At 42.4% G+C, this 26,679-nt stretch overlaps 1 protein-coding gene across 12 annotated transcripts in view; it reads right to left on the minus strand.

Annotated features, from left to right (window-relative positions):
• Positions 1-26,679, minus strand: part of MTSS1 (MTSS I-BAR domain containing 1) — a 118,439-nt gene that overhangs the window by 61,643 nt on the left and 30,117 nt on the right. Inside the window, exon 1 of one of the 12 annotated variants that reach the window (XM_042870327.1) lies at positions 24,727-24,745. The exons of 10 other annotated variants lie outside the window; for them this stretch is intronic. The gene's annotated coding sequence lies outside the window, so the exon portion shown is untranslated. Of the gene's footprint in view, positions 1-20,051; positions 20,170-24,726; positions 24,746-26,679 lie in introns of those variants that run through there. One more of the 12 variants, XM_042870325.1, reaches the window with a different exon arrangement.

The following is a 26,679-nucleotide window of genomic DNA, read 5'->3' on the forward strand; positions in this document are numbered from 1 at the left end:
AACAATGGCTGGCCAACTCAGCACCAAGTATGTGCTTTTCCTTGTATCCTAACCCCAGTTTTGTAATATACCCTGTACTGCCTTTCTCCAACACCCTCTTAGATTGGAAAGCTGACTCTGGCACTGAGAAACCAGCGTGTGTTACTTGATGAATTTTTGAAAAGGAATTCAACAGTTAAGCACTTTTTATTTTTTAACTGGGTATCTCATCTGGTCCAGAGCATTCACCTCTCACTCCCATCAATAAAGGAATTTGCTAATGGACTTTACTTCGGCCCCACTCACTTTCATGGCATGTATCTACAGCAAAGAAGTTTCTATATATGGCAGATTTCCAGCATTCTCTTTCAGGCTGCTCATCATGAAAAATACAGAAATATTCCCTAAATATTATATGAATCTAAGCCATAACTTAAGGCCATAAATAGCTGCCTTTTCCAGATAACATGCAGCAATCCATTTCCTCCTTCCCTGGCCTGCTGGCTGCTCTCAGTGCCATCAGCCATGTTTCCCCTTTGTCTGTCGTGCTTCAGTCTCTTCCTGCCTTTCCTCTCATTTCTCCACCTCTGGCTTTTTACAGGCGTCAGTCCCCACTCTTTCTGCTCTTTGCACTCTGCTCATCTTCCACCTGAGGGAACAAACTCCCACTGAAATAACTTTATTGTGATCAGCAGAAGTGCAGTATCCTCAATCCTGGAAAATCTGTTTTCAGCATTCTCAAATGTAAACACAAACTAAACATCTTGACATGGATGACTCATATTAGTTATTCTTTTCAGTCCCGCTCCTTGTCTGAACCAACTTGGACCTGTTCCATTTATTTGATGATGTTCAGGCATTACTTGAAGTGAAACACTGCCAAAAAAAGGCAGGCTGAAGCCCGGCTCCATCCCCCGTCCTGGCGGGAGCAGACGCAGCCACCTGCCCCACAGCCCCAGCTATGGGCCCTGCTTTCCACTTAACCCTTTCTCTACATCATTTTGTTCTGCATGTGCTCAGGCTTCACAGATCCCTTCTGAAAAACAGCAAACATGATCATTTTCCAAATGGCATCTTAGTTAACTGCCTCCTCTTCAGTAAACATACCGTTGCTTTGTTCATACTCGCTTGCCCTGCTTTAGCTTCACCAGTGCACTTAACATTTTTGCATTCCTCCCATTTTTGCACTATTTTGACCCTCACAGACCACCCTTAGCCATCAAGTCTCCAGACTCACATCAGCCCACCAGTCTCCACGTCACCCATCATCTGCTAAATTCACTAAATTCACTACGCATACCATCATGATTTTTCCTCTAATGAATTACCCACTCATTCTGTCGTTTACAACATAAGTCTCTTTCCTCACAGCTTTTGCTGATAGGTAAATTTTAGTTGTTGCCTGTTATATCAGTACTGTTATCATGGTTGTACACTGTAAGGATATGCTGGAAAAAAGCTTTCTCTGGCTTCTGCACTGTACAATCTTGACTCAGTACAAGCCAAAGTAACCCTACATTTATTAAAAACTAAAAACCAAATAGCTCAAAAGCATTCCCAAATATTATTATAACTGAAAATACTCCCAACTATTTCATAAAAACATTCCCTGCCTGATAGCCATGTTTTACTTTTGAAGTATGTCTCAGTAATAGCAGGACTGATACCAGCATATGACACAGACTGCAGTGGTTTAAAGTTGCCAACAAGTTTAAACGAACAAATTGTACAAATTGAACTATAAGTAAAAATTCCTTCCCAGAAACAAATACTGACATTAGATGCAAAATATGAAAATGCCAAGCCAATACAAACACAGAAGGAGACAAAACAAAAGCAGGCAGGAATTCCATTTTGGCATAAATGGCAACAGGTTTCTGCCTGGATCACAAGGCAGTTTCATTTCTGAAAAACAAAATCTGTGTCTCTCCAGGTATGTGGGGATGCAGATGGACAGGGAGGACGATGGATAGCTGTATGTCCCTGCCCTGTGACTAACCAGGTGAATGCTCCTAGACCTTTCCTGGCGGTTTCATGGCTTCACACTAAGCAGACTGGCAATTCTTGCAGGCAGCTCTTCATAGCAAGCACTGCAAAGGCAGATTACAGGCTCAGTGAGTGGACAAGCCTTCAAGGCAAAAGCTGGAGAGTGCAACTTCAATGTTATAGACTTCCTTTGATGTGACCTATAGGATTAACTGTAGTCCTGGTGTGACTAAATATGTTGTTTGCAATCTCTATTGCACATGAAGGAACACATAATGACTCCCCTACTTTTCCTTCTTCCAGGCTAGAAAAAGATGGCACACAAAATAGCTGCTTCCAATACGCTAGCATTATTTCGCACTGATGGGTTACTCCTTCCCTTGTTTGAATGGATACTGAAGCAAAACTGGATCTGTCAAAAAATTTAATTGGAGAGCAATCCAAGCACCCTGATCAGTAATTCCTACAAGTGAAACACATTCTCTCACCCTCAGCTCCATGTGAACTGCTGCCATGCACTTAAAAAGCAACTCCATTTGCCTATGCAGACACAGCAGACAGAATGGAACCCTCCCCTGAGTACAGCCCTTTGAGTTACCTAACCTGAGCAACTCAAATTAAAACATGCAGAACAATGGCAAGTCTTAAAGCATTGTCATTACATTTCCCAGCCAAAATGCAAAATCTCTGCATTTGCACTGCAAGCTCTGGCTGCAGTAACCTACCCTCCAGGAGCATGCTGAATACAGAAGAGTTATCAGGATGCTTAATTCTGTTATGGGATGCAACTGCTACAGGCTAACATAAAATTTGGCCACCGCAGAAGAAGAAAGCAACAAGGCACATTGCAAATAACCAGATTTTATCTTGTGACCTTTTCAATCAGAGGCTGAAGAGCAGTTTATCTCAATAGCAGATCATCGGTGTAACCAAGGTTGCTCCATCAAATTCTTCCAACAGACCAGTCTAATATTACATCAGCCAGTCAAGCGAGGACACAACCATGTAGCCTTCTCCTTAAACTGAGACTTTGCAGAACTGGAGCAGTTTCTCAGGGCTTTTTATACTGCTACAAGACAGCTACCATATTCATACATCAATAGCTGTAGCATCGAGAGTCTTAAGTGACTCAGGACAGGGGTCCCAAAGATGTTCCCTATGGAGCTGCTCTACACCACTGACAGGATCTGGTCCTGCATGGGGCTAAAAGCATCTAATTCAGATGGGCTCTGGCTTCCTTAAGTCCCTTCTAGCCATATTTTCTAGAGTTAACGTCCGGAACTCGAGGCAAGGCATCTCATCCATATGTTCCCTGGCTTTACCTCAGCCCGAGCACTATAGGCCATTAAGTTTTGCTTGCAAACAATGAGGACTACACGTGAAACCACCCACTTCAGGTAGCACAGCACCATTAGTCAGAAGATAGCAGCAAAAACAAGAACCTCAAGAATGCACGGACCCTTAAGCCCAGGCAGATAATTTTCAGTTTAATTGCTTTTGCTGTTCTACAGATTACCCCAAAGTCATTTATCCAAGTCTGCATTCCTTCCACTGCTTGCTCATGGTTAAGTACCTGCTTACTTAGCTGCCCCTGGTCACGTAGGCAGCTCGCAAAGCTCCCCGTGCAGCCTGGAAATAAAGCAGCTCCTCCTAAAGCTGATTTCCAACATCACACCCTGCCCCATGGCTCAGAGCAAACTCATTCAGGATGCCTGACAGGCCACAGGATGATTTAGCAAAGGAAAAAAAGCTCTCTGGTATATAAAGGCTAAACCACCCCATACAAGCACTTTATGAACTCCTAGAAAGAAACCTTTGTGAGTGTTAGAAATCGTGCTTCAGTAACTCTGTGGAGCTGTTCCCTTGTGCCAGGGCCTGAAGGTTTGGCCTTGCCTCAGCACAGCCATCATCCCACAACTGCACAGCAGCTCAGCCTGGGGTGGAGCACAGCAGTGTCCTGCACCTGTGATCATCTGGGTTCAAACAGCTTCACGGAAGCTTAGCTACCCAGCTCCTATCAGTAGCTGTATCATCTCCTCACTGTGCATTAATCTATTATCTGCTACAGTTGATAACATGAAACGTGCCAGTTTGCAGGAAGGGAGCTGTCTGTGTGCAGGCTGCCCAGCAGAGCGTGCAATACCAACTGCTATCTGCTCTGTCCCCAGCAAGGCTCCTGAGCATTAAGACTAGATGAAGTGTAGGGATGATTCATGTACATGCATGGAGATACACTTTTTTTTTAATAATTATTACTATTTCTGTTTAAACCAGCCTCATACAGCCATTTCTGCCACATGCTCTGGAATAACCTGGATGTAAGAATTAAACACACTTTCAGTTCTCACTTGCAGTTACCCAGCATTAAGTCCTGCTATTAGTCACATGCAGGAACTCCATTCTTCATGGCAAGCAACTCATCCCTTCCCTCCCGAACACTTCTCTGCCCACAAGCAGCTACATAGTGACCACCAAGGTGCAGGGGGCACAAAACCTGGACACTGCAAACATACAGCATATCACACATTTTATTGAGACAGAACCACAAGTGCTGCAGCAAAAAAACAATCTCTTGTGCCCGTTTGTCACTGCCTGCATTTAAGTCTCTTGCAGCCTGTCAAGTATCTGGAAGCTCTTCCTGCCATCTGTTTCCTTCCTCCAAGGGTGCTGCAGTTTTCCTTCACTGCTCTCTCACAGAAAATCTTTATTATTCTGAATCCAAATAATTATTTTTTAAATGTGTTATGTATTTTGAACCTGCTTAAGCAGACTGTAACAACTGTCACTTGCTTAGATTGATAAAATTTGCCCTGCTACCTGTCCCCATCCTTACAGAATTCCCCAAATCTGCATTTTGCCCACCCCTCGCTTCTGTCAACCGCAATATTAAACGCAGCCAGCTAAATGGCAAGAATACACTGAGCAGCTTCCAGAACAGTGACCTGCTTGCTCCCGCAAAAAGCTGTCATGCCAATTACCAAACCAATTAACAGCAACTAAGCAAGCAGCAGAGAGATTTGTAGTAAGACCTGCCTGAGTTCCAGTGGTAGTTTTACTGTCAGCCTTTAGTTTAGTCTAAAGCGGATTGTTAATGGCACCTATTTTGCAGTGCTGAGGTTCCTGCAGATGGATATCCATCTCCATTCTGTATGTAAATGTTGCCCTTTTCCTCAGTTCCTACAGAATGCAGCTAAGGATTTCATCATGTCAGGAAACAGGCTGTCCTAAATATTTAAGGATCCTTTTTGAGTTTTACAGCAAACAGCCCTACATGCACAGAAACACCTCGTAAGTCTAGTTTCTCCATAAAGCAGGAGATGTATCGCATAGGAAACCACTCTTAGAACAACAGAATATCCCAACATCTCAAATTGCAAGTAATATTCTTGAAGAAATAATTAGAACCCCAGGCTATTTAGACCATCAATTTTCTGCAGCTACTAGCCTACATAAACAAAAATTGGGGTGGGCCTTCCAATTTGTTTATGCTGTCATTTTAAACCCGGGGGTGAATGAACTGCAGCAGAATATTCACATCAAAAACACTATTGCAAATTCAGAGCAAGCTGAAGCAGTGTGGTGTTAATACCACATTTGGAAATAATAAAAATCTGTTTACAGCATACTTTGCAATAGAACTTCTAAAAACAAAACAGAAAAAAAAAAGAGATCCTGCAACAGGTGTACAGGTGTACCTGCTGTATTTGAGAGTTAAAATAATGTCGTTACGTGATCTCACTGGAAAACACCAATCCAATCTGACCTACATGTTTTAAATAACCTGCTGCTTCTGCTTTACACAGAAGCTGGTATTAAACCATTAAGCTAATAGTCAGAGCTGGCTACTCTGTTTGGGTTTTAATAAGATCTGGCTCCAGCTGATAAAGTACAGTGAGAAACAGCTCTGCAAATGGAAGCTCCACATGAAAACCTGGTCATGGTAAGACCAACTCAATTTCCGCTTTTGAAAGAAGGGCCATAAAGCCAGCATTAAGCTGTCCTGCTCTGTCTATTAGAAGATATCAATACCTGCCTGTATTGCCACAGGGTCTGGAAGCAAAGGTATTTGCAGCATAAGGATGCCTCCCCAGATGGGTGTGTGCTCTGCTGTTCACACGCAGACTATCTGGATCTGACCCATATTCTCGTGTTTGAACCCTGAGGAGCTTCTCAGCATGAAGGACAATACGAATGCTACCTTCTGAAGCAAAATCAACCACAAAAATATCCAGCACATTTGCCTCCAGAAACAACGTAAATAGTCGTAGAAGCCAGAGCTGAAATATTCCTAGTTGTGAAACGGTGCAAGAAAACTGGAAGGAGGTTTGGAAATTACAACCATTGACAGAAAAAAAAAGCCAACACATCCTTCAAATTAACTCCAAGCTGCCAGGCACTGCTTCCATCCCTTTTTCCACACTCACAAGCTCCCCTCTTTGCCCAGTGTGCTCCACACGTTCCCTGCCCAACTTCAAGCGTGTCTATTTTCTCCAGGCCACCACTCCAGCATTGCATCGTCATCCTGAACAGAAAACAGCAGTAATTCTAAGCATCACTAATAGCATACGGGGATATACTGCACAAATGAGTAGTGTTAGGCTGGGAATGCTACAGGGTACAAGATGCACCCCATGATTTGATTTATGACTAGGGGTTTGGATGAAGTTGCTGCTTCTGCTCGTTACATGGGAGGGCTCTGTCTGCCCTGTCCTCAAATTCCTTTCCATCTTCCACCTGGTCTTTCTCCAGAACTAATATGGTTCTTGAAAACAATGCCCTAGGTGTTTCCCAAGGGCTCAATTTCACAGCAATTTCTGAATGTCACCTCTGAACAGTCCTGAAGAGAGAGCATCAAGCTGAAGCAAAAAAAAAAATTGCTTAACGTCATTGTTTTTACAGCAAAGGCTTATTTGGCTACCATGACTGCAGCACAGCCAACTTCAGAAGCAGAAAGGTACCACAATTTAAGAAATCAAACTATTCTGTAATTTTCTAAACAAATCATTTGAGCACAAGCCCAGGAAAACTCTGTAGTTGCAACATCCCACACGGACCTTAAGAAAAGCCCTCTCTGAAATGGCAAGCAAGCAGCAGAGCATCTCTAACTCCTCAGGGGTGGATTTACTTTGGGTTCTGATGTTCGGGGCGACTCATGCTGTCTGCATAACCCTAACCACGGCTTGCTGTCTGGATTTCCCTCGAGGAACATGATTAATGTTGAGTTAAAACCCCACCTCAAGCATCAGGGAGATAATTGAAACCCAGGCAGTCCCAAGACTCTTCTCAAATTGAGGAGTGGCTAAACCAAAATGTAAAGCTGCAGTAAGATGTTTGTATTAATTATACTAACTAGCCATCAAGGGGCTCCTATCTGAGGGCACTTTTCCATGGATAATTCATGGCAGCTTTTGAACGATGGTCTATAATACACTGTGTGTTCTTCAACACCATGAACAGGCTGTTACAGCTAATTCAGGCTTCCAGTAAAAACACACAGCTGCTGCTTGACTTTCCAAAGAACTGATCTGTCAAATGCTATATTGCAGCAATTCCTTAGACAAATTGTGTGGCATTTCAAGGTTTCTTTTTTACCAAAATACTGACCAGTAACACTATGGAACTGTCACCATGCAATGAAGGCAGATATTTAGCTAGAAATTTAATTCTTCTGGCAAAAAGGTTTCAACAGCATTCATTTGCTTTTCCTTTTCCCTTGAACATTTACGTTCTGGCCACTTTGGATTTTCCCATGGAGGTTCTGCCCAGCAAAGCTTTTTGCAACTTCTCCACATAGAAGTACACCAATATAGTTGGTAAGTATGTCACCCTGACATGAGTAAATCAATGTAATTGACTAGCTACAAAGTTAATCAATTAAATTTATGCTTGACCTATTTCAAGATAGGACAAAGTATCTGATACTTTCCAAAAAATCAGCATGCAAAAGTGCATCATCATGCGAACAGGCAGCTCTGCTAAAAGCTGAAGGTTAAGGGCAAGCACTGTGCTGGGAGAACACCAGGCTTCATAGGATGCAGAGGACTCAATTTTACCCTGAAACACTTGCATACACTTTGCAGCCTCGGGGAGAACAGCAGCAGGATGAAGGTCCTCCATGAAATACCGACAGCTATCCACTCAAAACACTTGAGTTTTGCAGCAGCAACTCAAATGATCAAGTCTTGTCTCTCCAGGTTTTCTCAGAGTTCTTCACAGCTTGTAGTTTAACAAGCAAAGGGGAAAGGATGCAAACATTGCAACTCCCCTGTTGCACATTTAAACATCTCCCAAAAGCACAACTGCATGAGCTCCTGTAAACCTACATTTCACGCTATCGCCTCTATGCCCTTATAAGCCACCTATCCTGCAGTAAACTGCAGCAGAAAAAATTCATCTGCATTCGCTCCCAACTGCAGCCAGCAGTTATCCCACGGAATGCACTGCCAAGAGCCCTTACTTCTGCCCAGGGATCAGTTTATTGGACATGAATTTTCTAATGCGCCTTTTCAATCCAACTGACAGCATTTCAGCAATACTCTGTAAAAAAAGCTGATTTGCACTGTTCCAAAACGCTTATTACATGGGGATGGCTGGTGGGTTCTTGTTGCTGACTTTGGTTTTGGAATGGAAAGCTTCATTGGGAGAAGTGGTGATTCACACAAAGGTTATGGGCTCACAGTCCACAAGAGGCCAAGCAAAAGCAGCTTAGCTAAATCAACCTCTACTCAACACCACAGCTTTCCAGCCTACGTGGTTTCACACCTGCACTACTGGATTAAGGCAGAGACTGCACAGTAGAAAGCTCACTGAAACCTTCTGATGAAAGGCTCCATCCACAGCAGCCTTTCATCAGAAGCCATCTACACTGCTCAAAAAGACCCATTTGTACTGGAAGCTGAAGCTAGAGCAAACTTAGTAAGTTTTTCCTTCAGCTATTCATCAGCCAACAGACCGTACATTGATGGAGGCTACACTGTTTACTAGTGAAATGTGCTTTCTTTCCCTGCAGTCAATCTGAACATCCTAATTCTAGCCTGTATTACACTCATGTAACGTCATTTATAATTAACAAACCTGAAAAGCAGCAAATAATTCCAATTACGAGAGGCAACTGAACGAATGATGTCAGATTTTTATGAAGAGGCAGTTATGCCGGAGGCAACACATCAAACAGCGAAGTTACATTAAACCTTCTTCCTAAGAAATGTTCACCTGCTCTCTATTAATTTACTTATTTGTTATTTAAGGACTGACAGTGCTGAAAAATGTGTCATTCCATTAGACACATGGCTGTCCTGCCTCTGAGGGAAATGCCGTTAATGTAATGGAAAGAGATTTAAGGCTCATGTGCTGTCAGCCCGGCTCTGCCCCGAGCAGCTGTTCAGAAAATGCGCAACCACCGAAGGCTCCGGCTGCTGGAGACATTGCTCAGGAAACCACAGGCTCAAAGGCATGGCCAGAAGTTTCCAAAAATGAAAAGCATCCCTCGTCCCTCCGAAGAATGTGAGTAAACAGAGAAAAGAACAAACGAGGGGAAATAGAATAGCTGGTGTGGAGGCCTGCTTCTGAGGAATGCCTCCCAGCACCGGGCAGCTCCAGGCGGTAGGATGTAACAAGGACAACCTTGCTTTGCGAGGTAAATGAGAGCAATTCATCTGTGGTTCTCACAAATACTTACTTTGAAGGCAGTCCTGCATATTTCATTCAACATCAAATACTGAGAAAAATAAATTTATTATTTGTGTGATTTGTTCCCAAGAGTCTCTCTACATCCCAGTTACGCAAAAATAACAAAAATAAACTGCCATTTTGGATGGTCGTTATTTTATTCATTTTTTTTCCAACTTTTTTCCAAGGCTGCCACTGGAAGACACACTCGGGTGGCTTCCCTTGCCCATCTTCCCTTTGATCCAAATCCCCAAAGTGAGTTTGAGGGTCTTTCCATAAGATACTTCAGCTCTTCGAGTCATCTGAACAACACCGCTGTGTAAGGAACGGCAGCAGTCCTTGGGATGAATTATTCCACCCTCCACCCACAGCTATTCCAACACCCACAATGCCAGATGAAAGGCAAGAAGCAGAAAAACAAATGCTTGGGGGAAACTGATTACAAGGGAGTCCAGCTCTGAATGCAGCGAGCGTTCCTGCTGTCATTTCTCTTTGCTGACATATTCAGTGACAGTGTATCTCTTCCCTATCCACAGACAGGGTACTGCTGAATGGGAAGTATGCGAGATAAGAGATCCCAACTATTGGGTTGCAGATTTAACATTTCTTCTTAATCCCTTCAGTCAAACTGACTGTGTTGTTGCTTTTCTAGCCTTTCTGCTGCCTGGATTAGTTCCCTGGCACGTACCTATTCCTAGCTGAGAGGTGTGAAGAAAACTGGGTTTGATATCTTGAAAGCAGCATGCCAGCGCTTCGCAGCCCTTCCCTGACCCCTCTATCTCCAAAGCAGGAGCATTGCTGGGTGAATGCCATCCCAGCCAGCTGGCCCTCACAGCGCCCTTTACCACCGCCTCGTATTCTTGTGTGACCTTCACAGTGCTGAGTGCAGAGAGGACCAGGCAAGCAACCCAAGGAAGAACACTAAAAATATCCCAAACATGCATTTGTCAGAGAACCAGGGCCCTGCTGAGAGCACAAGTTAAGGCTCATGGTGAGTCTGAGCTCTGCTCTTCCAGCTCAAAGGAATCCACATATTAAGTAAAATCAAACTCTTCCGTTTGAGTTATTTTAAAATAGCAGGGAAGAATTACAGAGCTCTACTGCTGCTGGCTTTTGTCCCATGACCAAATTGGAATATTATGAGGAGGCTCAGTGATCCCCCTCAGCGATGGCACAATCCAGTGTTCAGTAACCTCCTGGTGTCAAAACAACACGCATCAGCACTGTGTTCACTGCAGGGGAGTTGGACTGGAAGACCTTTAAAGGTCCCTTCCAACTCTAAGGATTCTATGATCAGAGCCCTGCCAGTTGGTCACCCTTTCCGTGATTTACCAAAATCCAGCTTCTTCTCACCACTTTGGCAGAAGACTCAGCTGAGTTAAATACTTGGTCCATTCCTACTTTGGGAAGATGCTTGCTGCAGATGTGGGAACCAAGCCCTGCAGCCTTGATAGTTAGGCAGTACCAGAAGCTACTGGAAACAGCAGTACAATGGGCTCAGCTATATAGTTCCCATCTGGTTAAAATAAAACACAACATCTAAGATGGATAGAGGCTCAAAGGAAGTACAAGAAAATAAAGGAGAACTTTCTAGTCCAGACAGGGTTTCAGGGATTAAAGGGGGAGGAAAATATCTAAGATAGTGAAGAAGCTGACAAACAGATACAAAACACAGCATGAAAACTAAGTCCTCTGCTAACATGAATGCTCTCCAGCAAATTAAATCCTTTCACAGCTCACAGAAAAGCTGGTTACAATAGGGAAAATAGCTGTATTTGTCTCTTATTTTTTATACAGCTATTCAGAAATGCCTGTGCATTTCCCAAAACTCCAGCACCCTTTTAATAAAACACAGCAAGTCTCCCAGTCTGCCTGTGGACAGGAGGTGTGGAGGAAGAGGGCTGTGTGTGGGCAACCAATAGTGAAAACCACGTAATTTCCCCACTCTCCCTGCAGCTGGTGCTGTGGAAGGGTGGCTGCTGGAGGACACAAATAGACAACAGCTGTTTGGCCATATGTTCAACGGGCTCCATGGGGTTAAAGTGTCACTACCCAAAGCTACTGCACATGGAGCCACCTGGCCGCATGGCAGCATGCACCTCTGCCAGCAGAACTGGGGAGCTGGGAGAAGACAAGATCATTCTGAAGATCTATTTTTCCCCCCTCGCCCCCAGGACTTTGTTTTGAAGACAAAGGCTAGGAGAAGCTCAGCTGGCAGTGAAAGCCCATCAGAAAGTATACTGAAGCATTCAGGTTGTGCTGAAAGCTGTCACTCCATCACATTTGTCTCGTGAATGCACTAATGCAACACTGCACGTGTCAGCACCACTTCAGACTGACAAATTAAAGTACATTCCTGTGCTCAGTGACAGTTGTCTTTAAACACAAAAGACACTTTCTCCTGCTCTCTGTGCAGTTGTGAAAGGCTCCAAGCTTGCACAGCACAGCACAACCCAGACCTGCTCCCAGTGCAGGTAGAATCTGGAGTTTGACAGGGACCTTCCCTCTTTCAGGAAACTGGCCGCCACCACCATCCACGACACCACTGTTTCCGTGCAAACAGCAATCTTGTGATTTAGGCACACAAAGGAAGTGACTCTTTTTGGAAACAAACTCCTTGAGAGGAGTCAAGAGTGCCACAAACCTTAGCAGCCTTGCTGTCAACCATGAAGAAAAACAAAGGAGGCACTTCAGGGGAATCCTCTCAGACTGTGGTGAGACAGACTGACCCACCGAGTACACAAATACTGCAGTACACCGAGTGTTAAAGGGATGGAATTGGTTTTTCAATTGTAAGCTTTAATCCTTCCCAAATCCCTCCAACCCTGCTGAGAGACAGGCTTGTTAGTGGCTGTTTACTGAAGTGATCAATGGAATCAATGGACACACCAACTCTCTCTTGCCCTGTGCCATGGGGCCAGGACAGGGCAGGCAGAGCTGCTGCAGCAGCACGCTGCACCCAGTGATAGTCACTTTCTGTCCCAAATAGTTTGCATTCTACATTTAATGCCAGGAATGCATTCCTCTCATCACAAAACACTCATGCAAAATTTAATGAAGGTGCACAACACACCTGAAAAAAAAGTGGCTGAAGGAAACTGATAAATAATTGAAACTATCGATATATCTCTTTCCTCATTGAGAGCAAACCCATGAACACCCTCCTCTGATAAAAACCCTTATTAAATAACCAAGTATCAGCTTTCTGCAGCAGAGACCAGGAATTAACTCTACTTTTCCCCAAATCCAGATCCGATTCAAACATTAAAAATTGCAGTCTTTGCCATCACAAGGCAAGACACAAGCAGCCTTCTCCCAGAGCAGTAAGGAGTGCAAATCACCAACAAAACAAACCATCATGCACTGAAAAGAGATGCTATTTCTGGTAGAAGCCTGGGCTCCTTGTTTCCTTTGACTGATGATGATAATAGCACTTGGCAACAGAATCAGGGCTTGAACAAAAACAAGACCAAAATGTTTATACAGAGAATTTGGAGTACATTTTGCAGCCTTTGCAGATATTGGTTTCACTACACCCTTCACCAAGAGGAACACTCCCCCTGTCCTGAGAAACACAGATCCATGAAGAACTCTGGTGAGGCAGAGCTTTGGACATGCAGGTGACATGGTGCAGGTGAAATCACTGTGAGTTCTGACCCCAGTAAAGCAGCTCCATCCCACTACTTCCTAGCACGCTAAGTTCAGCTGCAGTGAAATCTATATGGAATCACTACTCTATGCAAAAGCAGTAGCTAAAAACCGGAGGGTCAGCAGTTTTTTTGTGATGGTCATGTAAAATAAGCCACAAGAATATGATAAGCACAATGGATAGGATTTGGCTACAATTCTTCCAGTTACTCCAATGATCTGCATCTGTAGTGAAGAAATGCCACTTAGCTCTCTGGGCATATATTCAGAGCACCATGTGACAAGCCATAATGATCCTGCAAAAGACCACAGAAGCCACACCGGTGATTCCCTGGGAGTCAGGTAAGCAAGCGTTTCCAAGGTATTTTAAGGGACATTTTCAAATCAGCACAGGGACACATTTTCACTTGCTAAATCTGATCCAGACAATCATTCGTAAGAATAACTGTATAAAACTGGAAGTCCTAAGATTAATGTTTGAGTGCAATAAATGAATAAACAAAATCACACCCTATAGCACAAGGTTGGGTTCTCATGCAGCATGCATAGTAGCTGGGAAGAAGAGGGAGAGCATTGTAGAAATCATTTACATAAACACTCACTCCACAGCACAAGTAATTTACACTATGTGCTGTGCTAGCAAGCCAAACAGAACACACAGCTCTGGAAAAAACATCCATGTGATTTATTCGGGTGCCTTCCCTATTTTGTGTGTAAACAGGTCCACAAGACACTGACCATACGAGAACCAGTCAGGCTTACGTGCTTTTTTCACTGTTTCACTAAAACTGCAGGTGTCCAATGCAAATGGACCAAACCTGCATTTTAAGTAAAGCCGTGGGTACCAAATCTGTTCATCTCTGTACATGCACACCGCAGCTATTTATTTTTTCCAAAGCCATGCTCTTAGTCAAGCACAACTTTTTTTTATGTGGGTTTGTGTTTTTTTCCTAAGCTAATTCAAGGTAGTGGAATTCAGCACTCTAAGCATACTCAGAGCACTTAGATCAGACATGGTTACTGCCTCTCCAAGAGCAGACAGCTATCTTCAAAAAGTAAGCCAGGAAATATGAAGAAGAATATCTGGATAGATTCAACCACACAAATCAAACTTTGCTAGTCTGTATGAAACAACATGATGGTCAGATATGAGAGCTTTAAGTAGGATGAACTGAAATTTGTTTACGCCAAAATATAAGTTTGCATTCTGTAAGAGATTTCCTACCCACTATGGTGCTGTATTCGAAGGAGCTGGGAAGTGCTCAGCCCTCCAGCAGCCTCCCAGGATGTTACAGCTGCTATCAGCCATGTGCAATTGCACAAACATGCGTCTGGGGGAATCAAGGCTGAGCTTCCTGCAAGTAGGGAAGGATTTTCTCTGGGCTCTTCATGAAGTGATCAGTCTTAGTAAGTCAAGGACGATGCCTCCACGGAGGCCACACAGCCTATTTTAATCCTATTTTAAGAAGTCAGTGGTATTTCCTTACAGTTGGTTGACGTCAACAGGATGCAGCTTTTGCACCTAAGTGTGGGTTACCTCTGTCCAAGGGGTATCTTCCAGAGCACGTCATGTCATTTAAGCACTACCATTCAGCACTCTGTATGTCCCATTGTTAAACCATTTCTCTATAGCTTCCCTTCTGGAAGTTCAGTTTCCTCTTGAAAATAGCCACAAGAAAATAAAATGCCCTGTAGAACTCATGACTTCTACAGGGGTTTTCAATAATTAAACCACAAAACAGGAGACCTATTTGAACACTCCCACACACACTTTTCCAAACCATCAGTTTCTGAAAACAGTCCTTTTCGTTTCTCAAGCTAATTAACCAGGCAGTGAGAAATGTATTTTTTTTCCCTTCTTTGTACACTTCTGCTGGAATAATTACAAATTATATTAACGGTTATCAAGTGGACTTTTTTATAGAACTGAAAAAACAGTTCCAGAATTAATGCTCTCACTAGACACTTGTTTGGCTCGGTATTTAATGGAGAAATGCACGCTTCCAAGTGGCTTTCTATTTGAGGCATGGGTGACTAATGATGTATTTAGATGCCGCTGGATTTGTATCCACAATTCTGATTTATTTATTTTTTCCCTGTGGGAGAGAGGCTCAGAAGACTTTTGAGGAAAGTTTTCCTGAACACGACTCAGAAACTTCATGAGGCAGTATTTTAAAGGGAAAACCAGATCTCACAATTGGAGCAACATAAACTAATCTGCCTCTTGGCAGAGTGGCAGAGGAAGTCAAAACGATTTTGTTAGCAACGTGTGAAAATGGATAATGACAGCAAAAGCTGATTTACGCCATAACCCCTCCACTCCTAACCGTGCCATTGCGCTACCTCAGCATTATCTCAGTTCTGAGGACGTTTATGTAAAGAGCAGCAGTTGGAAATCAGTCACCCAAAACCCAAAGCTTCCTTTTATTCTACTGAAATATCAAACAGAATCACAGAATGGTTTGGGTAGGAAGGGACCTTAAAGCCCATCCAGATGCAAACCCTTGGCCATGGGCAGGGCTGCCACCCACCGCCAGATCAGGCTGTCGTGAGAATATTGGGAGAATGAAAAAATAGGCAGAAAAAAAAGAATGAAGTGCAAGTTCTACAGAAATCAGAAAATTAACTTGAATTTAAAACAGACTAAGAGGACTGAACAATCCCTTTACGCTCCTGGGAAGCTTCCAAAAACAATCCCCCAAAAACTGTTCCTTTGGCATACGGTCTGATAACAAATGCACTTCGTCCTACATGAATCATGGGAACCTTTGTTTTCCATTCAAGCTTGTGGTTTTGAAATCTGTTGGAGACTTCAGAAACCCATTTTTGGTTGTTCAATCAGTGTCTGAAGCTAAAAGCAGACACCTATTATATCTGCCTGGGTGTACAAATATAGCAAACACTCATTTTTGCAGAGACTTGTCTCTGAAAAAGATGTAACCCAAACATGTCTGTTACTGGTTATTTCACTGCAAACATGAAGTGCAATCCACTACTGTAATTAAGTGAGCAAGGCAGAATAAACAAACCACTTAATTATTTAAGAAACGTGCTACTATTAAAGTCACCCCCCTCTTTAACCCTTACTTCTCCCACACCCACACAAGGTTACACAGAAATTCTTAGTTTCCCTTTGTCTCCCTGCTCAAGACGTTGACTGTTTGGAACATTTACCATTGGGTGAATGTAGGGGATGGGAAGTCAAAACAATCGGTGTTCTCTTAACCATACAATTTACAGTTCTACATTTTGTTTCCACAAAGACTAAATTACAGCATTTCCACCAGCACTAAAGAAACAGGATGTCAGATTTGGCGTCCGTGCTTCATTATGGACTGTCATTTATCTCTAAAAACAGCACCAGGAAACAGGGGTGCAGTGCCAAGTCATGGCTCTCAAAGGGTGACTTCTTAGAGTCATCATTCAAGCGCAGATGGTGCCAATCCAGAAAAAAACAGGTTCATTCTTGAACTTTAAACCCTGTACTCCAACTTACCTTATTTAAAAAAAGGAAAAGAAAAAAGAAAGAAAGAAAAGCCAACCAGCTGAGACAGACATGCATTGGAAGCCACATAAACTTCAATGAATTTAAAGTTATGAATCTGCTGTTGAGCTTGCCCACAGAATTACAGAATGGCCAGGGTTGGAGGGGACCCTCAAGGATCATGAATCCCCAGCTCCCCTGCCACACGCAGGGCCACCAACCTCACCATTTAATATCAGACCAGGCTGCACAGGGCCCCATCCAATCTGGCGTTGAATACCTCCAGGATGGGGCATCATTGCTCAAAATTGCTCATTTTCAGTGCAGACTGGGCTGCACAAAGCAGAACACCTCAGACAACAATTCACTGCCTATTCCCATGTCTCTTTGCTTCCCTTCCTCCTCCTCCCCCCAAAAAAGTTCATGCTCAATGGTGACACGTGCAATGTATCAGCTGCCACACTGAATTCGTCTACATTTCACCAGAAGGTTTATCTGAAGCTTGAGGAGTTGGACTCAACATCCTTATGGGTCTGTTCCAACTTGGGAAGCTCTATGATTCTTTGAAACTTGTTTCCTACGTTTTTCAAATGGTGCAAACCCTAAAGCCCTCCCCGTCTTCCCCTACCCCTCAGCCAACGTCATGCCCACAGCAACATTCATTCTGAACCCAAGATGCTCATGCCATCATCCCTTGGCACACGTTCCCAGGTCAGTGTGCAATGCCACTTCCTCTTAGAAGAATGAGGAAATGTTGCCAATCTCTTTTCCTCCTCTCATTTTCAGTCACTGTTTCACAATGAAGCATAACCTCATGACATTTAAAAATAAAAATGTCTGGCCATCAATTTTCTCTTCCTCCCACCTTGTATTTGATAGGATTGTACAAAACTTTACCTCAAGAGGTTTTCCTGTACCTGATATTTAGGGGACTACTGCTGTTTTTTATAAGGTGCAGCTACAGTCTAATTAGTACTTAAACAGATTCATCTCTTACCAATTAATGAGAAATACTGAGCAATGCTATTCAAATAGATAACATTGTGCTACCTAGAATATATGATAAAAAAGTAAGCTACTGAAAAGGATCCGATATGTCATTACAAAAAGGAAGCAATGGAAATAATATGATCTGCAAAATGCCCTTTCTAAACAGAGACTGTGTTGAATATAATGCAGATTATTTTGGAGAATATACAGATATCAGGAAAGAGGAGATGAGAATTTTAACAGTGCAAGAGAAGATTCATAACAAGAGGTTAAAAAAAAATAATAGTGTTATTCTTTGCAAATTGAAAGAAAATTGCCTGAAAAGCTGTGGCACCTGATACTAGTTAAGGCTATTTGGACACTACAGGATTCTCCTTTTTGCCTTAACTTGGTCTGTGTTAGAGACCACACATTCTTCTGCTAGAAGCATTTGTTTTTTAAGGTTATTATTAGACATGGAGATCTAAAGCAGATCTGTTCTCTGCTACATTCATAGCCCAGATGTGGATGTTGTGAGCAGTCTGCCTTGAAGAATCAAAGCCAAGATTCCAGAGTCCCGTACAAGAGGGCCCACAGGAGATGAAAAGAAGGCTGTCTTCAGCATTTCCATCCTACGAGCTATTTAGGGGAGTATGACTTCATACTTGTTTGTTCTCAAGTAGCACAGATGTGCTCTATCAATTCATAGAGTTGGAAGACTATGAGTGGAATTAAAGGAAAAAAAAATCACCTTTGCACCCAAAGTTTCAGCAGAACAAATACTAAACTTTGCTGTATTAGCATCAGGGCAAAACGTTTACTTACATAAATACTTATGTTTTGTCTGACCCTCAACTGTGAGAAGATTCCAAAGCCAACTACAGCAAAAATCTGTAGTTGGAAAGCATTTATTTTATACATGTTCTAAGCTAGTCTGAACTACAGAAACAAGTGCTGCCTAAATTAGCAGTGAGCCTCTGTTATGACAAGTATGTTAGCTGCAAGATAGATACGTTTTCCCCCATTTTTTTTGTCTCATTAGTAAATCAAGTACTGTTGTTCTCAAATAATATATCCCACCTTCAGAACTCAGAGAAGATAAAAATTTAAACAAAAAAAAAAAAAATCAAACAACGCTCAAGAGTAAAAATACTTGCAGGTCCATAGGTGCCGTAACACAGCTTCCAGGCATGCCAAGAAAAGGGTGTAGGAGAATTCCTCTTTAAGTTGCTTGAAGTTTGCAACTCCTTCTGCCAGTAATGTTTACAGGAAAATACTGTATAAAGCAACCAATGTATTTCCCTTTGGGATGATTTTTTTCCTTAACCTACCCCATATCTACCTTGCTAACACAGTAAGAAAGTTATGCAAGCATGACCATGAAAATGCCAGAGGAATTCCAGCATTTGCATTGGAATGTCCCTGAATATCAGGATGCTACCCCAGAAGCTGTCCTGATTCATTGAGTCTTCCACAGAATAGGCAGCCTCACAAAGTCACAAACATAGTTGCCAAATTTGAGGGAAATATTCTCAGTGCGCTGCCCATGTTCTGTCATGGGAGCAAATTTGCAAGGGAGGTTCCTTAATTACAGAGTGCTACATTTAGGATCACAGCTTATTATTCATCTCAGAAGGTCACCTCTGTTTTAATTCCAGCACTTACTTAGAAAAACGTGCCTTATACTTAAATTCTGTGTGTACTATGGTACATTATTTACAGTACATAACATCTAGTTTGGAAAGAATTTGACTCCACAAATGTGAACGCTCCCCCCCATTTCTCTTCCCTCCTCTACTCTCCCACTTCCACTCAAATAAGGTTAGCTAAGAAAAAACTCATTCACAGGATTTAAGAGCTCAACACCCAATCCAAGCTCTTGCAATGAACAAACAGCCTCAGTCAAGAGGCATCCATCCCATAAACCTGCTCTAGGGGTTTATCAACAGGCCTCTGTATTTTATTTTTGAATTTGAATGAAATGTGTCTATTAGAGATGCCTGTACCAGTAAGAACTACCAGAAATCTGCAGGAACTATGTGAAACAAAAGTCTGATGCTTTTAAACAGAAACTAAGATCCACAGATAAAACTACAGCCCTATTGTTTCATTCACATCACAGAAATAACTGACTCAAGAATTACAAGATCTATGTATTTATAAGCTGTTATTCATACGGTAGTATTACAAGAAAAAAAATCTTTCTTGATGATACTCTTGCGGCAAGTCCAGCCATATACACATGGCTACACATACAGGCACTGCCTCAGAAAGTTCATTACAAATACTTTTCATTATTAACCTGCAGTGTACTAACCTGTGATTGCATTATCACCCAGCTTCCATGCTGCTCATCCAACCATGAAGACAGTTTAGCCTAATCTTGTTTTCACAACACGCAGTATTTGAGCTCATCCAAGGAAACGCTCCACAGTCATCTCTACGTGAGTACTGACGAAGGATTAGAAAATAATGAAAATGTGAAGAAGTACAGGGTTGTGTCTCACATGTATATTTTACAGGTGAAGAAAGGCATTGGTGAAGCAAGAGAAAAACTGGCATATATATTCATGTAAGACCTAGAATACAGAATACTCCCAAATGGCATTATCCTCTCACAGGCTGTCTAATGCAGCAGGAAACTCTAAATTTGCTTCTAAGCAGTATTTAGGAAGTCATTCCAGATCTTCTGTCTCCAACTTTGTTTGGCCTCACACTGTACACCAACAGCCGTTCCTCCCACAAGCTCACTGCACTGAGAACTGCTACACCAGAGACAGACTAGGGACTGACCATGGCACACACCTCATGCAACCCTCCTGCTATGCTCCATCCACCAGACTGGCCAACAACTGGCAGAATCAGTGCTTTGTCAAAGCTAAAGCATGACTCGTGGATGGATCTAGCACCAACTCTTTCTTCAACAAATCCCATTTACAAGGAAACAATGAACCTTGATTCTGAAACATAAACCTCTGCGGATCTGTGCAGCTCCATCTTCAAGACAGCTGCAGGCAAGAAAAGCACATCTAACCATTAGGATGCCTACTAATTACTGGCAAAGAGGTTCTGCATGCCAAAAGAAATGAAACCTACAGGATATTCTGAAGGTGACCATACCTTCTACTTGACTCCTCAAACCTTTCTACGAGAAAGATGATGGTCCATCTGGATAGTGGATATGCTGTGGTCTTCTACATTTTCCATATTGCTCTGGCTTCACCATTTCTATCCTGCTTAATACAGTAAGCAATCTGGTACAGCCATCAAAGCACCACAAAGTTTTTTCCATCAACCAATCTGCAGAAGCCCCTGCAGTCCTTCCCCTTGGAATAGGTAATTCCCAGTCCCTATGCAGCAGGTGAAGGAAGATCAGCCAAAAGTTTTGTGGCCCTTTGTATACGTGCACTGTAACACACAGGAAGGGCACAGCCTGTTGTACAGACTAACTGTACAGGTTGCAGGAATTAGAGATAATGCAGAGAGCACTTTAAGTCATTGCTGCTTTAACACCAAAAACACAGTGCTTACCGTGGACAGACAGGCTCTCAAGTGAATAACCATCTCAGGCTATTAATATGCAGCAGAAGAAAGTAGCTTAAGATTTTGTTTCAAGAGTCATAAAGGAAATACTCCCTGCCAGTCCGGCAGCTGCACAGAAACATTAGAGAACCTGAAAGGTCTAGGGCTGTTTCCTCCAGATATAATGAACACATCCAATTGAAGAGGTCTGGATCCCAAATCACAATTGCTTGTTTCAAAGTGCTGGACATCTGTTGCCAAGCAATCTGTTAATTCTTCTGATTCTTCTTATGCAGAAACCCTCTCACCCTTTATAAAAAGAAAAATCTTTTTCTTATCTAGCAGTAGTTCATGTAATTATATTTGATTCATAAAAATTGTCCAAACTGTAAGACTACCCCATAAATATGTAGAATTTACTGTTTTGAAAAGATTAGCCCATCAACTCTGTGAACAGATACCGTAATATTACCAAGTTTTTACTGCTAGGCGTTCATTGCTTTTGCCCAGACAGTTGAAATTTCAAGTTGCATAAACACAAAGCAGTGTTTTGGTTGGTTTTTTTTTTCCCCTTTCTTCTTTTTCAAACTGAATAGAGACCAGCATCTCGTTTCTCCCCAATTAAAAAAGAAACTACTGCATGTAATCAGTGCGTTTTCTCTGCGGATAAGAACGATAAGCACAGTCCATAACACATTATGCCGTATTTCTGGTCTCACAGCAGCTTCAAACTTCTACTTCCAAAAGGAGATGTTTCAAAGCAGACAGCGGTGAATGTAACTTGCCCTATGCAAATGCCTCAATCTCTGACAGAAAAGCAGTTCCCTCAGTGCCCAGCTTCTCCTTGTAGTGTAAATAAGGAGGAAAAGAGAGCAAAGACAGCAGGCTTGATCCCCTCTCTGTTATTTCAGGAAGCCGTTGTGGCAAACAGCTGCTTGCAGCCCTGCATTTCAGAGCTCAGACTACCACACCACCAGAAAAGGGCTTCCTGTTAGCCAGCGCTGCATCCACACACTCCTCAAAGCACCTCCTGCTGATTCTCATGACCATTCCTGGAACCTATTATTTGTGCAATCCAAAGCACAGCTCCAAGTGCATCTCCATTTGGAGCAACAAATGCCTAACAGTGTTACAAACCACTCTGTATACGCAGCAGTGGGGAATCTGCGCAGCTCCAAGGCGCTCTGTGAACAAGCAGACAGACCTGCTGCATACCAGACAGAAAAATGTAACAGCATTCTAGAAGTATGAATTTAAAATACATTCAAACATCTTAATTACAACTTAATTATGGCAAGCATGCCACTTTTTTTTATTTAAATGCTTAAGGTTACTCGCCCTATTTATTTACCCTTAATATGTCAGAATACAAAAAATTATCACTAAGCACATAGATAAGCAAAGCAAATGGCTGCTTTTCTTCTCTTCATGCAGTTTAATGCAAGTAACACCTGCAACTTCTTTCTTCTGTTTCTCCACACCTCACAGACAGCAGAGGGTGAACATGTTTAAAGCTAAGGGAAAAGTACTTCAATTATTGAACACATTGGCCAGAACAGCACTACATTTTACACTTCTGCCTAATCTCAACTCACACACTCAGGCTTATGGCTAAAACAGAAAGGCTGCAGAAACTGGATGAAAGCTCTCTTCAACTACTCACTTTATATTCTTGCTCTCATTTCTAGGCAAGTGGACTGCAAGAAACAAAATAAATCACAAAGCATCAGCACAGATGGCAATCTGGTATCTGCCAGCCAACCTCACACCTGCGATTTCCATGACTCCTGCTGCAGCTGCGCTTCTTGTCTCCTCTCATCACAACGCAGACAAAAGCTGTAAAACACGCCAGTATGAAATAACAACCACCAGCTACTGCAACAATGTTTGTAGCAAATCAAGGTGCAAGCTGGCAGCTCTGCTACCACTAAGACTGCATCTCCGCTTGCACCACAGCAAGAGGTCATCCTCAAGGAACTCCATCCAGGCCGTGTGCTGTGGCAGTGGCACAGTTATATTTAAATCTCAGTCCACCTGAGGGTGAGAAGAACAAACAGCATGCGATACTGACAGATTCTGAAGAGGACCTGACAGTTACAAATACCAGCGTGAGCCAACAAGCTCTGTTCTGAACAGGGCATTATGAGCCTTGCAAGGACAACAGATCTATTCACTGAGAGTAAGGGTCACTAGCTTCCTGAACGTTACCTATTTCTGGCCACAGCATTTCATTCCAGGCCACGCACGGCTTGGCACAGCTCTTTACACAAGCACCTTGAAATCCACAGAAAGAGATACTTATTCCTGCCCACTCTGGGATGCAAAAAGAGGATCCCACTCCATTCATTTCTATAAAATTTATGCTAAATCCACAAATGATGGACATCACCAAACCTGATGTCTGTATTTCCTTCAAGACTCAAGTCAAGAAAGACAATCCATGCAAAACTTACTGTGGGTGCCAGTCTGATTTAAAAAAATTTCTGTATGTTTCTGTACAAAAAAGTTACAGCCAGAGCTTTTTCCAGCCCCATTTGCATCTCCACAGGCCCTGCCCACTCCTAGACCTTTCCGTGCCAGAGGGCTACAGACACTGCTATGTCCAGCACAAGGCTTCAGCACATTAAGCACTGACCTATCCTCTAAAGATAATCAGGTTAGATGATCTAATGGTCCTGCTGGCCCTTACAAAGAAAATGAGCTATGAGTCACCTGGATACTTAAAACCCTCATACAGTTTCTCCCACCAGCCACTGAAAAATGAAACTCAGAGCCAAGTTTTACTCTGAAGTCGGCAGCGCAAGGCTGCAGCCATATGTATTTGAGACAGAAAAGTGAAGCAGATGACCAGGGAAGAGTGGTGAAACTGCATTCGGTTTGCAAAGCAGCAAAAAGGCAGAGATAATACATCCATCCAACCTAGAGATGCAATTCCTCATGTCCCTGTTGAAGCAATTCTACACCTACTCTTCCTCCAGTGTAATTTGGTCTAAAAAAAGCCTTATAAGAATATTAAAATGGTTTACATCATAGCTTAAAATAGTGAAATGGCTTCGACAACTCACCCCACAGAGCAAATTCCCTGTAGACCTTTTTAAGTACCTTAAAAAAGGTAGCTGTTCCAGCTACAGATTGAAATCTAAAAGTTAAGCAGCAAAACAAAAGTTAAACTACTACAAGTGAAACATTCACTGCTGCATGGAAAGGTCTTTGTCTAAATACACTGCATTTAAGAAATCTTAATATCACATAATTAAAACCTGAATTAACAGGGACACAGAAGCGGTACTTTAAAAACAAGGTTTTCAGGATTGTCCAGTTTGACATCTTCTTTAAATGGCAGAAACAAGTTTGTCTGCTTTAATCCCTCCTATATAACCACTGAGAAAGACCCATATGCATTAGAAGAAGTGCACCTGGGGTTTTCAGAGATCAAGAAATAAAGTAATAATATTGTAGCTCAGCCTTACCCCACTCAAACAATCAAGAATGCTGTTCATCACTGGTTTTTTTCTGGTTGCAAAACAAGGCTGCTCTTCAAGTTACCTGTTTATGACTCATCCAATTTAATGCAACTATGCTGAAAATGCTGTAGGAAACATGTTGTACCACAGAAAGAAACGAATAAGCATGGAAAGCCGCAGAACTTGAAAACAAAAAACCGCAGGTAAGCCTCTTTCCAATAAAAACAAGCACTGCCCCCTGTAAAGCAGAACTAACTGAACCAGACAGGGAACTCTTGGCAGACCCACAGAACACTGGCAAAAACACAGTTACTTGGGTCTCCCTACTAAAAAGGAAAAAAAGAAAGAAATAGAAGAAACAAGTGGAAGCAAAAATCTATTTGAGGACACAGATATCTGGAATCCTAAATAGCATTACTGAAGAAAATTTGCTGGCAGGAATTCCAGACCCAACATTTTTATTGTGGCCACATTGCAGGAACTAAATGGCTTCACATGTTGGATGATCTCCAAAACAACCGAAGACGTGGAGGAAGACTTGGGGGCACTGGCCGATGAAAAATGGGACACGAATGGGCAATATACATTTGCAGCCCTGAAAGCCAACTGTATCCTGTGCTGTATGAGAAGAGGGCCAGCAGGTACAAGGAGGTGATTGTCCCCCTCTGCCCTGCCCTCAAGAAGCCCCATCTGGAGCAACACATCCAGCCCTGGAGCTCCCAGCTCAGGAAAGAAATGGAGCTTTTGGAACAGGTCCAGAGGAGATCACAAGGATGATCAGAGGGCTGGAGCACCTCTCCTGTGATGACAGGCTGAGGGAGCTGGGGACATTCAGTCTGGAGAAGAGAAGGCTCAGCAGAGACATTACTGCAGCCTTTCAATATTTAAAAGAGGTTAAAAGAAAGATGGATGGAAACTATTTACAAGTGCATCTAGCAATAGGACATGAGGATAGATTTCAACTAGACACTAGGAAGAAATCCTTTATTGTCAGGGTGGTGAGGCACTGCCACTGGCTGCCTACAGAAGCTGTGGATGCCCCAGCCCTGGAAGTGTTCGAGGCCAAGCATGATGGGGTCCTGGGCAGCCTGGTTTAGGGAGATGTTTCTGTCCATAGCAGGAATTAGACAATCTTTACCTTAACCTTCCAACCCAAACCTTTTTACTGTGCTTAAGTAACTTGCACAAATTTCACAGCTATCAAAACCAGAAGAGATTCTGAGAGTTGCAGTCAGATCAACAGAACAGATGTGCCCAGAAATGTCCAAGATCCAAGACTTGTGGTCAGACTGCCACTTCACACCTTCACCCCAGGGGATGTTGAAACACCTGAACTGCACAATTATTCTTGGAAGTCTTTATTTTATTCTCCCCTTAACTAGAAATCATTGCAGTTATGTAAACTGCTGCTACTGTGTGTTTAAAAAAAAAAAAAAAAGAAACCCAACTTATACTTGGAAATTATAAAATCAGCACATTTACTTACTATTTGTTTGGAGCAAAATATGTCATTACAAGAAACAGTTACAGGAAGAGACTCATATTTGCCTTGCATCCATTGAACCTTTTTTCTTTGTAACTGTTGGAAGCAATGAATCAAAGGTAAATTGAACTGACTTGCCCCAGTTTGTTTCCATGCAACTTAAAGCCGCATCATTAATGTTTAATGTTTACTCCCATTGGTCATGAGAAGCTTTTTACATGCTGAATGCATTTTATCCAAGAGATCTTTTAAGGGAAAAGAGAAAAAGATAGAGAAGAAGTCTAATCATACCATCCTTCGGTTTCTGTGCAGACCTGGAAGGAACTAATTTTGAATCCACCTTCCTTTTTTGACAAAAAAATCACGCTTACAAATAACTTAAAAACAAACTGGCAGTAATTTGAAATAGACAGCAGTCAAACATTAACTCAAAAATAAAGGTCACGTTATCTATGATGATCATGACCTCAAAGTCA

The sequence above is a fragment of the Lagopus leucura genome, unplaced genomic scaffold, assembly GCF_019238085.1.
Source record: "Lagopus leucura isolate 7727_CA_CO unplaced genomic scaffold, USGS_WTPT01 Super-Scaffold_100002, whole genome shotgun sequence".
Taxonomy (NCBI): domain Eukaryota; kingdom Metazoa; phylum Chordata; class Aves; order Galliformes; family Phasianidae; genus Lagopus; species Lagopus leucura.